Source organism: Schistocerca nitens, chromosome 2 (genome assembly GCF_023898315.1).
Source record: "Schistocerca nitens isolate TAMUIC-IGC-003100 chromosome 2, iqSchNite1.1, whole genome shotgun sequence".
Taxonomy (NCBI): domain Eukaryota; kingdom Metazoa; phylum Arthropoda; class Insecta; order Orthoptera; family Acrididae; genus Schistocerca; species Schistocerca nitens.
Genome location: NC_064615.1, coordinates 1,077,303,292 through 1,077,320,233, shown reverse-complemented (window position 1 = coordinate 1,077,320,233; position 16,942 = coordinate 1,077,303,292). Strand labels below are relative to the sequence as shown.

At 43.7% G+C, this 16,942-nt stretch overlaps 1 protein-coding gene across 1 annotated transcript in view; it reads left to right on the top strand.

The window, feature by feature from the left end:
* The window catches only part of LOC126237474 (facilitated trehalose transporter Tret1-like), a 347,188-nt gene that overhangs the window by 295,359 nt on the left and 34,887 nt on the right, over positions 1-16,942 (top strand). The gene's annotated exons all lie outside the window — the stretch shown is intronic.

Here is a 16,942-nt window from a genome sequence, read left to right as displayed (position 1 = left end):
GTAAAAGGTAAATAAAAAAAACGTAATTTTAAAAAGCATCCCAAGGTTTTACGTGCATGTAAGTAAGAGATATACCCTTGTAAAATCGGATGGTTCTTTTCCAAATAAACACGTGTACTCCCGCATTTAGCTGCAGTTTCTGTCTTCATTCATGTACAAGACATAGTCTTGTGAAATCGGTGGAAGTATTTTTTATTACCGTGCACTTGATTGCGACAATAATAAACGACAGCGTAGGTGTTTTCGAAACATAGCTCACGAGTACCTCGCTTCTCTCTACGCGCGGAAACCGGTTCTAATCGTAGACTGACTGCACACCGTCTCACGGCCAGGTAGGGTACTTGACGGACAGGTCAAAGACGTCAGGTCTGGGAACATGCAGCTGGCCGCAATTGTGTACGTACCCCTCAAGGTATCGAGATATACGACGGCGCGTTGGAGTACAGCGTGGTTATCTGCTACAAGACAAAAAAGAGTGATTTTCGCAACTTCTGCGTCGTACGTCAGTGAACGTTTCGGGAATGGCGTTCTGAAACAGAGCTGAGAACTATCCTCTTTACTGTAGCCTATTTCCACGACGTACGAAAACTTCTGTAGTCTTGGATTCTGCAGTACAATCAATCACAAAGCAGTCAATAAGGTAGAACGGGTGGCAAAACAGGTCAGACGTGTGCCGGTCTAATCAGAAAGGTTTTTGGCACCCTTTAAGATATTGGTTCCCAACCTGGGGTAACTACGCCCAGAGGGGTAAAATGAAATTTTTTGACGGGTAAAAACTAAACGATTCGATTTTGTTTCGGTCACTAAACTAAATTATTTTTAAAAGATCGTTACTCGTATCACAGTTTTTAAGTCTCTAATACAGATTATATGTTATCAATAATTACTTTTTCTCAAGCAGTAACATTAGTACAATGGAGGTTACAGGTACCTCACATATTGAATCCATCACACGCATGTTAAACCTTGTCCCGAACATAGCTGATGATAAAACTGAGATATATACGTAATAAATACTAAATATCTCAAGAAAATGTCTTCGCCAAATTGCAGATAGTACCTGCAGTAGTCTAGAAATTGCTTCTTTACTCGCTTGGAAACAAATGAATTAACTGACAGCACGATACCCCAGTAATTACATACGGGACACTATAGTGCTGTACACATTATTATTATCATTATTATTATTATTATTATTATTAGTGGCTGTGGTCAGACAAAAAGCAATAATAGCTCGAAATCTTAAAATTTCTGCCGCAATGGAGAGGAGTAATGCAGGAAATTATTTTTTGTAACACGTGTCTACCTTCACTGTGGATAGTTAGCTTTCTTACTGCAGCACAATTCCTTCGACATTCATTCTTAAAAAAAAAATCATTCATCCTTCATCATTTTCAAAATGAAAGCGTACCAAGAAATCTTTCATTCTAGAGTTTAGTTAGGTGCTAAAGTTGGCGATAGTGTGGGGGAGGCGTGGGTCTAGTTGAGGACATGCGCGGAAAGTCGGGCTGGTCCTCAGATGTAGACGCTTAGACATAAGTGTTTCCATCTGTTGCTGGGTACGGCCACTATCAAAATTGACATTAGTCTCACCCCAGAATATGGCTTATCTAAGCTTTTACATTTGAGGGCTAGCCCGTTTTTCCACGCACGTGTTCAGTTGCACTCCGGGGTAATGTTCTAAGAAAGGTTTGGAACCATTGCTCTAAAACGAGTGAATGCTGTGGCGGTAAAATGTAACGGTCTCGTAAGATGGCCGGTGGACGCATTCAGAGCAGTGTGCTGTGTTTCTTTTTTACGTGCCATGTGGCTACCTGAGTCAGTGATAAAGCACCAGACTAGGGATCCACGGCTTCGCTGGACAGTTGTCATTTATTACTTCACTCACCTCTGGCAACGGAAATTCAAAAATCGAAGGAAGGCAGTGGCGCACCATCTGCAACAGGAGCACGCCTAGTAAAGCAGTGTTGTTCAAACCAACCTTCAAGTTGATGATCGCTTCGCCTTTTTAGGTTTCCGTACATCAAATGGGTAAAATCGGAACTCTTAGAGCATCACTTTGTTGTCTGTCCGTACGTATGTACGCCCGACTGTTAAAAACTCTTTTTCTCAGGAACGCGTAGACATCTGAAATTTGTTACATACAGAGATCTATGGACCCTTGGTGGTGTAACAGAGTTAAGCTTCTACGTCAATGCAGTCACAAGATATGGCCATTTATGTCACACATTTTGATATTCGCAAACTCACTCATAAAAACGTATAGAGTACTTCCCGTGGACCTAGAATCAGAAAATTTGTCAGAAAGCATGTTCTGACAGTACAAGTAAAGGGAAAAAATCAGAAAAAGTTACTTTGTAATTGTATCACACCAAAAAAGTCTTATTTGTTATCCGACTTCAAACGTGAAATTAAAACATTGTCGATGGTGTATGAACAGTGTATATGCAAAATTAAATTTGTAAGAAGCCCTCATAGCGTGAGTTCTACTCGCACCTGGCAAATTTGTAATTTTCCGTTGGTTGGGTTTTTTACTTTCGACGGCTAGATATTAATCTCTTGTTTTGTATCTTGAGTAGACTGACGTGTGGTCACGTACTGTGGGTGGGTGTCATACTGAGCACCTTCCTGAAGCCAATGTACATTCTGTCCTTTACTCCTTGCGTAGCTTGTGTGGCCCGAACTGCCTACATATTCCTCCGCGCTACAGAGACGCTTGCCAGCAAACGAAGCATTTCCGAAAGTAAGTTTATTAGCACAATATGGTCACAGGGTACCCACATACCAACCACCACGCCTTGTAACATACCTTTTGATACACCCTGTACGAGATATTATCGACTGTACAAACTGGATTACGTATAAAAGAGCTAACTCAGTACTTTAAGTTTACACTTACTCCGCGACAGTCTAATGGATACTCCCGTGATTATTACACTGTAACTCTGTTTATTTCCTAGCGCAACCTATTTACATTATTAAGTGGTCAGCTTCGAGCATATCAAAGAGTGATCCTCAGATCAGTAGGTAGTAGTTTTTTCCCCAGGTAGGCACCCGGATATGCCACGTAACCGCTGATGCATACTGACTGGAAAGTGACTGAAATGATGAAAATGGTCCAGGTAAGGTAATTATGTCACGGATTTTTTTTATTTAAAAAAAAGAAGAAGATCGAAATTCTTAGTCCTCCTTACTCAACTTACAACGTTCCATCAGTTTATTTATTGTGTAAATGAACTGTCTAGTGTCAGTTGTTAATGGAGAGCTGCTCTAAAATAAATATTGCATCATCCGCTCTCCAACAAGGTCTTGTAAGACAGCACGTGCGGTGAAGAGCGGCGACCGATATACTTCGACAGTGGAAAACTACAAAAATCGAGATAAGTTTTCGAGAGGCCCTAGCCGAAAGGAAAAGTACCGGTTATTACAGGTCTAGAACAAACTCTGGGATCGCCGAAAATGCGATAAAGCGGCTTTATCTCATTTTAACGAGATTACAGTGTATGTGCCGGGTTGGCGCTCTCAGCTTCGGGGACTGTTACATGCGGTCTGAAAACATTGTAACTTCGCATTAGATTCGTGGAGTAAACTCCTCAGGCAGTTAGACTTACGTAGAGGTTTCACATTAAACTGCCCTGCACGGTGAATACTACAAATTTGGCAGATGAAATGGATTGTAATGAACGACCGCTGAAGCAGTTGTAAAACAACAGAGCTTTGTTGACAAACAGAAACTGAAGAAAGTCAGAATGCTCCGACAGAGAACAGTGAGTAGCGCGCTCGGTGAATTCAACAACAAAATTCTGCCTACCGAGTGGATTGTATTTGCTAATTTTGGACGCTGAACAAAAACATCAGGGTGTTGTGCACCACAAAACTCCGAGAGCTTGTGCTTCAAGAAGAGTTGTATTTCCTCCCACATACATCTCTCGAAATGGCTAAGATAGTAAATTGAGAAAAAATAGGGTTCCTATGAAAGATGATCAACAGTCGTTCTTTCCGCGTACCATTCACGAATAGAACATAAAAGGAGGAAGGGAGGGGGGGGGGGGGAGGGAGCGGGGCAAGACTGTAGTGGTAGATGAGTGTCCTCTTACATAATACAGGAGCAGATAATAATTTCAAATCTGATTCAGAAATTACCTACTTTGCCAAAATGTAAATAAGCGTTTAAACGAATAGAGCAGTGTAAGGGTAATATTTGGACCAACGGGGTTCCGCTTGAATACATGTAGACAGCTATCCAAACTTGGGGTGATCGACATGAGGACACACTGCTGTTTCCTAGAATCACAGTTACATACATTTACATATAAGACAGCCGCCTTTCTGCTGGCTCGCTTCAGTGACGAAAATACAGTGCGGTTAATGAGAGTGCTATGTGCTGAGGAATAGGAAGCAAAGTGGCTCTCACCAGGTTACGCTGATAGTAGCACCGAAACTTCATCCTCGAATTATAAATTACTATTCTGTAACTATTGCAAGCTGCCGAAGCTGAAAAGTTTACACGTAAAACGACCGGAAATCTCGCGATTTCAACCAAACTGCACCAGAAGAATTACGGCTGGTATTTCTGCAGACAGGCAATTACCTTCAGGCAGCTCTGAGCACTAATCTTGGTGAATGTTTAAATACGCGCATGACGCCCTCCACCCGAGTTGTTTCCATTTTATGCACAATATTCCAGTCGACTTTTTCTAATAATGCGAAATGTGTTGTTATACGTACTAGTTGCCTGGAATCCAACCAAACTCCAACAAAGCGCGGTAGAGCATAACAACACCGCAGCACTAGAAGTGACTGGATCGGTCGTCGAACTATTGTGCACGAACTGGAATGAACAGTTTCGCTGAACAACTGCAAGCACAACATTAACCAATCTCACCGAGAAAACCTGATGAGTGGATTTCACCGGATCAACCATTATTCACGCGGCTGATACATCTCCGGAAATTCTTACGAGCGAGTAAAGGCTGCAGCAGACTTGATCGCCTCGGCGCCGCAAGAGAGGGAAAACCCAACCCCGTTTCACTGAGAAAATATATATATATATATATATATATATATATATATATATATATATATATATATATATATTAGTCAAGAATCGTGACCTCATCCACACTCGGAAATGTCTTTGTATGCGGGCCTCTCCCTATACCTGTAAAGAAAATCCTTTGAACCTCTCCTATCAACCCCGACCTATAAGGATACTAAGATGTGCCCATGGGTATCATAGAGTCTTCCTGTTCTTTTGAATCTAAGGCACACTCAGCTCTTGTTATAACAGGATCGTACCTTGTTTAACTAGGTCATGGTACGAATCTTTCGACCTGAAGCCCTTTCGGCGAATTGTCAGCAAAGGGCGTAAGCTGGCTGATGGTAATAGTTGCGCAGCAGGCCTTACGAGAACAAGTGATCGCACTGTAGAGCAACTACTTTCGGAAAATTGTACTCCGTGGGAATTGGATCGAGCATCAGTTTTCTAGAAAGTTAACTACTGGTCTACTGAGGCGTCCCGTCAAACAACCTCCCACATTAGGACGGTTTCTGTGAGTGGCATCTCAGCGCGTGTAAGAACTGCGTAAATCTGGAAAGATTCAGCAGAAAGATGTAGCAATGAATTAAGAGTTGACTGTTATACAGGGTGATTCTTGGTAACGTTTAAAAAACCTCGAAGCGACGTACATTACGCTGAGACAAGTAATTTAATGTAAGACACACGGGAGCCGCAAATGTCGGGAAATACCTCCAAATTGGATGAACATGTAACGTCACCAGATGGCGTACCTCGCCGCATCTACATATGCATCATTCTCCGCAAGCCACATAATGGTGTGTGGCGGAGGGTACTTTCGGTACCACTATCTGAACCCTCCAACCCTGTTCCACTCGCGTATAGTGCTTGGGAAGAATGATTGTCGGTAAGCCTCTGTACTGGCTCTAATTCCTCGAATTTTCTCCTCGTGGTCAATACGGGATATGTATATAGGGGAAAGTAATACGTTGTCCGACTCCTGCAAAGTGCTGTTCCGAAATTTCAATAGTAAATCTCCCATAATGCACAACGCCTCTTTTGTAATGTCCGCCGGTGGAGTTTGTTTAGCATCTCCGTAACGCTCTCTCGCCAGTTAAACGATCCCGTGACGAAACGCACAGCTCTTAGTTGGTTCTTCTGTATCTTCTGTATTAGTCCTATCTGATGGGGATCCCAGATAGATGAACAATACTCAAGAATCGGGCGAACAAGCGCCTTATAAGCCACTTCCTTCCTGGACGAGTTTGATTTTCTTAAGATTCTTCCGATGAATTTGAGTCTGGTATCTGCTTTTCCCACTATCTGTTTTATGTGGTCATTCTACTTAAGGTCGATCTGGATGTAGCGCCTAGATATTTTACGACAGACGCTGTCTCCAGCTGTTTGTCATCAATAACGTAGCCGTACAGTAGTAGAGTTCTTTTCCTGTGTATGTACAATATGTTACATTTATTTACGTTCAGGATCAACTGCCAGGGCGTGCACCATTCATCAATTCTCTGCAGGTCGTTCCGCAAATTCTTAGTATCTTCTGGCGATACTACTTTGGTATAGACAACTGCATCGTCTGCGAATAGCCTTAAAGAGCATCCGACGCTTTCTACTAGATCATTTATATATATTGTAGACAGCAACGGTCATATCACATTTCCCGAGGTACTCTGGATATTACCTTTACATCTGCCGATTTTGATCTGTTAAGAGCGATGTGTTGACCTCTAACTGCATGAAAGTCCGCCCCGATAGCTGAATGTTCAGCGTGACGGACTGCCGTCCTAAGGATCCCGGGTTCCATTCCCGGCTGGGTCGGGGATTTTCACCGCTCAGGGACTGGGTGTTGTGTTGTCTTCTTCATCATTTCATCCCCATTCGGCGCGCAGGTCGCCCAATGTGGCGTCGAATGTAATAAGTAAGACCTGCACCAAGGCAGTCGGACCTGCCCCGTAAGGGGCCTCCCGGCCAATGACGCCAAACGCTCGCTTCATTTCCACACTGCAAGAAAGTCTTGAATCCAATCGCAAGTCAGCTCATTAAACGGCAGTGCGAGACGGTGTCAAATGCCTTACTGAAATCAAGGAACACGGCAGTGACCTGAGCGCCGTCATACACTGTGCTGCGAGCCGAGTTTCGCAGGATCTCTGATTACGAAATCCATACTCACTTTTATAGAGGAGATGTTCATTTTCCAAAAATTTCATAATTGTTGAGCATAAAACATGTTCCATATTTCTACAACAGATTGACGTCAACGATATAAATCTATAATTGTGTAGCCTTTCCTAAAAACGCACGTGCAGCGGTGGAGCCTATCGGTCTAACGCACCTGATCATCCCAACCTAGGTCAAGTATTCACGTAGATGTGGCTCCGTGCCTATGTGCGTGGCGTCAGCGCATGTGGCTCAGGTTTGGAGCCTTGCGTGTGGCAGGCAGCGCTTTTTTTTTTTTTTTTTTTTTTCCATCGCGTTTGACAGTTGAGTGTTTCCAGTGAGGTAATAATTATTTTATTTATCGGTCTAGCAATCTCAGCTGGTTGATTGCAAAGTACAGTATAGCAGAAACCTACCGTACTGCCACACAGTTAAGTATAGGCTTTGGAATTGCGTCGGTAGCAGTAAATGACCTACGTGTGCTTTACCAAATAAAGTTTGTAAAAAAAAAAAAAAGAAGGGACAAAATGAAAGAAACACAAAATTATAACAAATTATCGCTTGGTTACAGCGAGGGCAATTTTGTAACTTTTTTGTTATAACAGATCACATTTACGAAAGGTGTTCGGAAACAGTAGCCTAGTGGAGCGATGTGTAGCTACTGCCCCCTGCTGGTGAGGGTAGGATCGACAAGCTCAATCGTTGTACGTAAGGCGAGCTACGTCATCTGGTCGCGTCACTCTTTCAACATCTGTCAACCACTTTTGGGGCACTTCCCCAAAATCTGCGGTCCCATTTGTCTTATGTTAAATTAGTTGTCTCAGCCTCATCTACGTCGCTTCGGGGTCCTTTAAACATTAATAAGAATCTGCCTGTATGATGCTTTGCTTCACACTGTGGCAAACAACACATAGATTGCAGAAGCTTTCAAGCCGCCGAAGCCTGGGCGACTAGCCGGTGCCGCATATGGATCACCACTCAAATTCGAACTCTGTTTATTCATGAACTACATTTGCTCCCGGTCACCTTGTCCGGCGATACTTCTCTTGCAGTCACACGGCGACCACTTTCTGTTTCCGAACTAGTATCTCCACACATGTCTCGAACACGCGAAATCTCCGTGTTTGTCAGGACTACGTGTGTGGGTGTCTATGGAGGAGGACGGTGGTGGGGTGGAGGTTAAGGGGGGGGGGGTGTAAGGGGAAGAAGATTAAGCACAGATGTGTTGAATCGCACGATAGGGCAGGTATTAGTCGCAGCGAGATAAGCCACGAGATAAGTTAAAAAAGCTGCGTCACTAGAGTGCCGAGCTCAGTAACGTCTACCTAAAGTGTAACGGAACTCTGATCTCACGCAAACTGTATGGCCAGTGTGCCAATAATGAGCAAGACAGTGGCAGTAATATTAAATAAAATCAGGGTCTCTTCGCAGGAAGCGATGAATGCGACAACCTTACTTTCACGACCTATGTCAGCTATAAACCTTTATTAGTCACTTCAGGCAGTGAACCACACGAGACAAAAACCACATGTCTACTGAAAACAGAAACGAAATAATAGCCTATTTATGACAGGAATGTGTATGCAATATAGAACAAATTAAAAGATAATACCATGATGATTATAAAGGAAAGGTCGGTAACTTGCAGTCAAGTAACAGCAGTTTAAGACATCGTTTGATATCGCACAAATCTCTGCTTTAGGTACGAGGAGCCCGTCATGAATAACGAAAATAACTATACTTTTTCCCGGAGCAAGAGACGGTACATAACGAAGTGAAACCCGTACCATGTTTGGGTGTACATTTGCGCCTGAAGGACCTGTATTACTGTACTGTACTACAGATATCGCGAAAAATGTAGAAGTCACAGCAGAGTCTGAAGAATCTGACGTCGTGAAGTCTCTTCCCCAATGGGTGTACAAAAGCAAACAACACACAAGTACTTTCACTTCCCCAACAGACTAGGAAGAAAGTGTGGTGGCGTTGAGATGAATATACGAAAGTTGTTTCGAGGACAGCCGTGGTCGTTCGGAGTGGCACGTAACGAGTAGGCACAAGAGGCGTCGAGGGAGAAATTGGAAATTTGGCACCAGAGGCTCGCGTTCATCGCAGCAGACTTCTCCATGTCCTGCTAAAATGTGACGTGTACTTGTGGTTCGCTCATTTGCTCGTCGGGCTAGGCACAATATGAAGTATCAGAACCTGTACAGTGTACAAGTGAAAATCCATGTCTATACGTATAATACAAGGTCCAGTCACATTAAGACGACCTCCTGCGATGTTCGGTGTCAACTGCAATATCTACTCACAGACAGCAAGTGACAGTATCAGCAGTGGATGGTGTATAAATCGTGTGGGGCGACGCGGAAAACAGTGCAGTCTTCGTCGTAATCCTGAAACGGAGCGATTTATCTGACGACCAAACGGACATGATCATTGGCTTTCGGGCCAAGGGTGGAAGCATTTCCGAAACGGCTAAGTTTGTAAACTGTCGCATGCCGCTGTGGTTTAAGTATACCACGCAAGGCAAAATGGCGCTACCCAAAACCGGCGCCGAGGCAACTTTGGCACAGCACAGACTTTGTCTCAGTGTCGCTGGTATCCAACGGCGATTTGTGGCGCTTGGCGCGATCCAAACGATCCTTCGCCCGCTGCGAGGTGGGCGGAACATCAGGCGCAACTGGAAACCGGGGTGAGCGGCGTCTCCGAGGGACGACCATGGAAGTGTCGGAGAGCCGCGGACTCCTCCATGGTAGACATGGGTCTGCCTGGCGTAACCAGGGGCCCAGCACGGGAAGACTACGCACACCAAAAACTTCCATAGATGAACCAAGGATGCGAAGATGTGCATGGGTGTACAGACGTGCAACTGTTGAGCAACTGACCATCCAGATGAACCAATGGGCTGCCGACAGTGTCTCATCACCGAACGTTCAGTGAACGTTCAGCGAACGTTCAGCGAACGTTGCTGCATATGTGCCTCCACAGCAGATGCTTCGTTCATGCACCCATGCTGACTGCTGTTCTCTGGCGACGAAGGCTGGAAATTGCACGCCAATACCGCGAGTGGACGTACACAGCGTGGCCACATGTGGTTTTTACAGATAAATCACGTTTTAGGCTCCATTGGCAAACACCCTGCAATAACTGTCGGAGGGGCCCAGGCTGGAAGAAAGGAACCTTATGGTTTGGGAATTGTTTTCGTGAGCTTTTCTGGGTGATTTCGTCATTTTAGAAGGCACAATGGATCAACACAAGTATGCATCTATCCTTGGGGACCATGTCCACCCCAACATGCAGTTTATTTTTCCTCGGCACGATGGTATCTACCAGCAGGACAATGCAATGTGTCACACAGCTCACAAGGTGCGTGCTTGTTTTCGAAGAGCACCAGCATGAGTTTACCGTGCTCCAATGGCCTCCAAACTCCCCGGATTTAAATCCAATCGAGAATCTGTTGGACCACCTCGATCAGGCTGTTCATGCTATGGATTCTCAGCGGGAAAACCTAGCGCAGCTAGCCACAGCACTGGAGTCTGTATGGCTCCACATCCCTGTCTACACTTCCCAGAACGTCACTGACTCTCTACCTACACGTCTCATAACGGCCCTTCTGCAAAAGAAGTTTATCCAGGCTTTTGGCAGGTTCTCACAATATGACTGGACAGTATAGGCGCAAGAATTCACAACAGCATGGACAACGGAACTGAACCTTCGAGCTGAATGTGAACGTTCGGCAACAGCCAGCTTCACCACTACAAACAATGGCAAAACTTCTCGATGGCAAAAAGCATATTGTCTGTCATTCAGGAGCTAGGAGAAGCAGCATTCTAAGTTGGGTATTCTGTTGAAACGCTAAGAAAACATCACCACTTTTTCTTCTGCCACCGCTGTTATTTACCTACAACCTGAGGACAACCAACCAGCGTGATATTCATGCACTAATTAACGCAATGAGTCTCAGTCGCGAAGTGGTGTCTTCAACTTCCAATGTCGCCGTTGGGTATAAGTGTGAACTGGCGCGTAGTTATCAGACTATCCTCAAGACGTTGTTTTTTTATCTTTTTTTCTAACTTTCAGAGAACTAATCACTTATTACACACATCATGACGGTTACTGACGAAACCACGAGAATAAGACGCCAATTTCTCGTCAAAAAACAACATTAAATTCAAAAATTCATAGAAAGTGTGAACAATTATATTATCTTGACAGATTTTCAGATCGTAGCATTCCCATTAATATCAAAAGGAGTTGCCAAGCTGTACAGCAGCACCGTGGTATTTATAAAAGCCATGTGAAACACTTATCAAAAGGTGAGGGCGGCAAATTATCCCTTCAGAGCAGATGTACACCAAGCTCTAACTCTTACGAGAATCGGCCAAACGCCGGGAGTAATGAGGATAATGGGCAAGAACTAATACGTCAGTAGTGTGTGGATAAAATGAGAATTTTCGTCTGACGAGAGGCGTGCTAGGGTAATCCGTGCAGTTGTGATAACCGGAAGGTTTAGTAGTCGGCGCATCTGCCTAGTAGACGGGAGACTCGGGTTTGAATCCCGGGCCGCCATAAATTTTCACCTTTCCCCATTGATTTAAATCAATGCCCTCTGGCCCCTAATGTCTTTATTTCCTTTATGTCTTGACTTATCAAAAGGATCAACACCATATTTCATCCCATAGCTACGCCGCACTCTATCCCCTCGGCTGCCAACTACAAATGACTGAGCGACTAAACGTGCTAGCAGTACCCCATGATATTCACAGCAATCGCAACTGCATTACCGTAATGCTCCAAGCGGTAAAAGGCTCGTAACTTCATCGATCTCGCCCGCTGTCAACTACTACTGAACACAACAGGAACGATACTCATCACACAAATTTAACCACAAAAGATCGCACGTTTCCTTTTTTACAGAAAAATCCCTCAATGTCCATTTGTAAGAATGGCTGGAGGAGCAGCTTCTTGCTAGTCTAAGAAGGAAAAATAGGAACGGTTTATGACACTGGAATCCAACAGTACGAAATGGAAGGGAACGTAGGAGCACTTTATAGGCACGTAGAGTGCTTTCCCTTTTTTTTTCTTTTTAACAGAGTAATTCCCGCGGTTAATTATCTAACCACGGACTGGTGTAGTGCGGCGGAATTTGTGCCAGGGCCGGCAGGGAAACGACATGTGCGACCCTCTGTAATGAATTTTTTTACGTCGTTTATTGAACGTAATTATATAATAAACTGAAAACTGAACTACCAAGTGAAAGTGTAGAGGCAATGCCAAGTTGGCGAAGACAAATTAAATAAAATTGCTTCCGTACAGCTTTCGCAGTGATGTGTAGGACCGGGAAGTATACTTTGAACTGCAGCACTCAAATGAGGCCAAGGTTCGAAGCCCGTCACCACTAAACAAGGAGTAGCCCCACAAAGCCCGCGTCACAAGGTAGCATTTACCTCGACCATGTCCGTTCTGCAAAATTACCAATTCCAAAGTAGAATACGCTACAAATGAAAAGGCTTTTTTTATGGTCCTGTTGACAGACAATCACCAATGGATTTGCCCTTGATCAAGTGTGCTCAACCCGTCGATCGCCATGGCTTTACAAGTCGATCTTTCGAAATCTTTGTCAGATATCTGTTTAAATAAGTTTTTCTGTAAGATACGAGTTTGTTGACTGAGTGTTCCGCATGGTGTTTGTAGGCGGTAAATCTGACTCACTGTCTCCGCCCCTTTTGTCTCCATCTGCATTTCACCACCTTTAAGGCTCGCGCCAAGCAACAGTCTTTCCACCTGCATGGTGAGGTTACTATTCGCGTTGAGAGCGAGAGTTGTGGGTAGAGCTTTCAGGTTGTGCTGCGAGATCCGCCCCAGTGGGCAACACAATCCTCCGTTTTCGGGCTTCCACGAAGCAATACTGAAGTAGATCGATTTGAGAATGACATCTTCGTAAAGTCAGAATACAATGAAGACAACTTTGGGAAATTAGTGAGTGTAAAAACCTATCCTTACGTTGTATACAGGTGGCATCGTGTTATCTTTTTCTTTTCTTTCCTTTTTTTTATCAATTTATATATGTGAGACACCCTTTTCAGCGATAAATATAATGAAATCCAAGTGTAGAAATAAAATGACTGATGCTCATCGTTCAGACTCTTAAGTTTGGCTCTCACAAATTAGTCACCAGATATAACAAACTTGCCTATGGCATGTAAAGCCAAGTATCTCACTAAATTTTTTTCAACATTTACGATCATGTATGTTTTAATTTTTTCACATGTGAAGTACCTTGAAAATTGAGTAGTAGGCCTACAACGTTTAATGGCCAGAAAATTACCTTTCATGTATTTGGTTTCATTACAGTGGTTAGTTTTGGCTATGGTGTTGTTTTGTACTTAAACTACTATTAATTTTTAACTTAGTAGATCTCCAAATCGACTAAATTGTGTGTAGTAGTATCTCAAGCCTAAAAAGGTTGAGCACCCCTGGCCTACACACACCCAACGAGGTAACTCATGCCTGCATTCTATCTTAAACGTGAAGTGGGCCCGTTAATTGAAAAGTAAATTGGGATAAAACTTTTTTAGGTTAACAGAATCATTTCCCAGACAGGCACTTTAACCCAGTACCTTGATTTCGAAGATAAATGTCACACCAAATGAGCTATACAGGTACCATACAAAACCTCGAAGGGCATTCGTAGGGCCAGCAACGAACCTTCGCAGGGCTACAATATTTGCGAGTAAATCTCTAATGGCTTGGCCACAGCTCTAAAAGCACCGTCCACGAAGGGCAAGGGTATGGATTCTACTTATGGTCCGACAACAGTTTAAAGCTTTCATGAACTCATTGCAGAGTGTACGCCACTATAGACAGCAATACTCAGAATAGAAAAACGGGATGTTATTATCACATTAACATCCGTTGCAGGAACACATTCAAATTTATTTCCCGCTCCAAATACATACCACATACAATTGTACGAATTGTATTCATTCACTCCGAATGTCTGAACAATTTTTTACTCTTCAACTGCTTGCGACTCAATTGACGCTACACTAGTATTTTCACATTAACAAATCAAACATCACGGACAAGAGTAATAGCACCGTCAGAAAGTATAGGCTTGCTTGCAAAGTAATATGAAGCAACAAGTAACCTATTTATTGCAACTGTTGTTTCTGATTAACGTCGAAGTGACAGCTATTATACTACACACAGAAGAGTAGGCTCTCTGTTGATGGATAGATGAAGCAAATACATCGCGCCACTCTTAAACAACTGTTCTGACATTCGCTGTTGCGTTAAAAGAAATATAGGAAGGAACTAAATTAGAATGGCTGGTTAAGGATTCCAACGCGATATCTTAGCCACTTCAATACCCCTGGAGCAAATAAGTTATTCGTGCAGAAGGAAGACCCGTTTGCAACCATACAGTCTAGAACAGGACCGCTAGAAAGTTTAGCAGGTGGAGTTGCTACGTAACCTTACTACTTCGCCAATACTTAACGTGTAAATTGAGTGATTACTTAAAGCCAATTCAGATTTTTAAAAAGTGCTGCGGAAAAGGGGACCACTTTACGAAGTACAGCGAAAACCTGTCAGAAGCGTTTGTAATTTTGTAACAGTTACTTTGACAATCGAGTATGACATCATAGGCACTCCTGCAGGTTCCGTCAAAGCACATTCTACATAGTTGGATAATGTGTTATAACGATAGACAAGTTGTGCGATAAGGTATACAGCGCGAGGTGTACGTACATCTTGAAAGTGTCAGCTAAAAAAAAAAAAAAAAAAAGTGATCGCTGCAACATAAAACATGTTTAAGTATAGACTGTTCTCAAAAGCTAAACCTTTTATTAAGACTGACATGGCGTCTCTGTCGACTCGTTGAACACGCAGTGCGAAAAGCTGACCAATAGACAGCCACGAATGAAACTTATTAAGTTAGATTCGGCTTCAATGTTTGCGAAAAAAAATGCGGATACAGAATTAGCATGGTCATATGCAAAATTAAAACACCCTCGGGAACATCAACTTTTTGTTTATTATTATCAATATAGCGTAATAACCCTCGGGAAGTTTTGTTTTTCTCATGACTGCCGCCTGTCAAAACCGTTAACATTACTCTTTTACGGGGATCGCTTTTGAAAAAACGAAGAGAGAAACAAAAGAAAAGCGACTTACTACTGGAAGTATGACACTGTTTTCTTTTTGCTTTTAGCAATGGGTTACTGCTACAGACCTCTAAGGTATTCAACGAAAAAAGTGTGTGTCGCACTTTAGTGTGATACACAGCCTGACCTGTAGGTTTAACTGCAAAGAGGGGTAATTTACGAACGAATATTTGGCGAGACCTGCCAGGCATCGCACGCACGTACGTGGCAAGAAACTGGTTTCTAAAGAGAGAGAGAGAGGGGGGGGGGGGGGGGGCAGCAGTCTGCGGCATGGAAGGTTCTAGACGCCGGTCTCGGCCACGGCTGGTGGGTTTCACTCCGATACATGCGATCAATAAGCACTTATATCTACACACACACACACACACACACACACACACACACAAAATAACGTGCGTATATATTTCTTAAAACTTGCCACTACAAGAAAATATTTACTGACGAGTTTGGAGCATGTACACTGATGGCTTACACGATCGAGAATTATCGGAGAAAGACGCACTGAAAATGTTTTAACGTTGCAATACCAATAAGCAGACGGTTAATATACTGCGACATAAATGCAGAGATAGTCATCTTCGGCAATGGATATTCGTTCCCCAGAGTGTGATGCAAGACAATATGGAATTATTAAATAATGGGGTAATGGATCATTTGACATATACATTCTCCTATACGTTGAACACACACACACACACACACACACACACACACACGCTTACACACATTTCGTAATACTTGTCACGGCGTAACAGCGGCTACATTCCTGATGAGGATTCACGTTGTACTGCTCCAACGACAGAAGTCGCGGAAAGAATACTGAAGATTTTTTCATCTCATATTTCGGTGTAAAAGTGGCCGTGAAAGAATTTGTTGTTCTGCACCATGGAAATCACACACACACACACACACACACACACACACACACACACCTTTATGCAGTCAAAACAGTGACACACTGGCGTTATGTGGCACCAAAACCACGCGAAACGTAACCGTTAACTGCTGAATACTGAGGGGAGAAATCATTAAGTGGTATATAAATCCAGTACTTGGAATACTCACTGTTGGCCACATCCTACACGCGCCATAATAAACTTTGCTACCTAGGAGAAACAACGCAACCGACAGTAAACGTCAGGAATAGACGCCACAAAGTTTGCTGTGTGCAATACGAGAGTCAGGAAGTGACCGGGAAAAACTGCGGATTGCGTGCAACGGCCAGTCCGTTGAATGCGGGAGAGTACTACGAAACACATCCACTCCCTGGCACGGTTCTCACCTGAATGACCAAAGGTACGGGCACGCGGCGGTGCGCCCGAGGAGGGGGTAGCGGGCTCGCGATTGGCAGAGACCAACCGACGTCACACGGCTTCGCGGGCGGGAGCACCCCGGATCGGCTTCTGCGCGGTCAGTCACATAAGCAAACCCTTACGGGGGTCAATTGTGTGCCTCGGTGGCTCTTGCCCTCGCGAAACCATCGCTGAATCGTGGGTCCTGGGACGCGCCTCTCGGACGCAGCGAGACAATGGACAGAAAGGGGACGCAAAGAAAAAGAAAAAAAAATGCTGGCACGTCGCTAATTGTC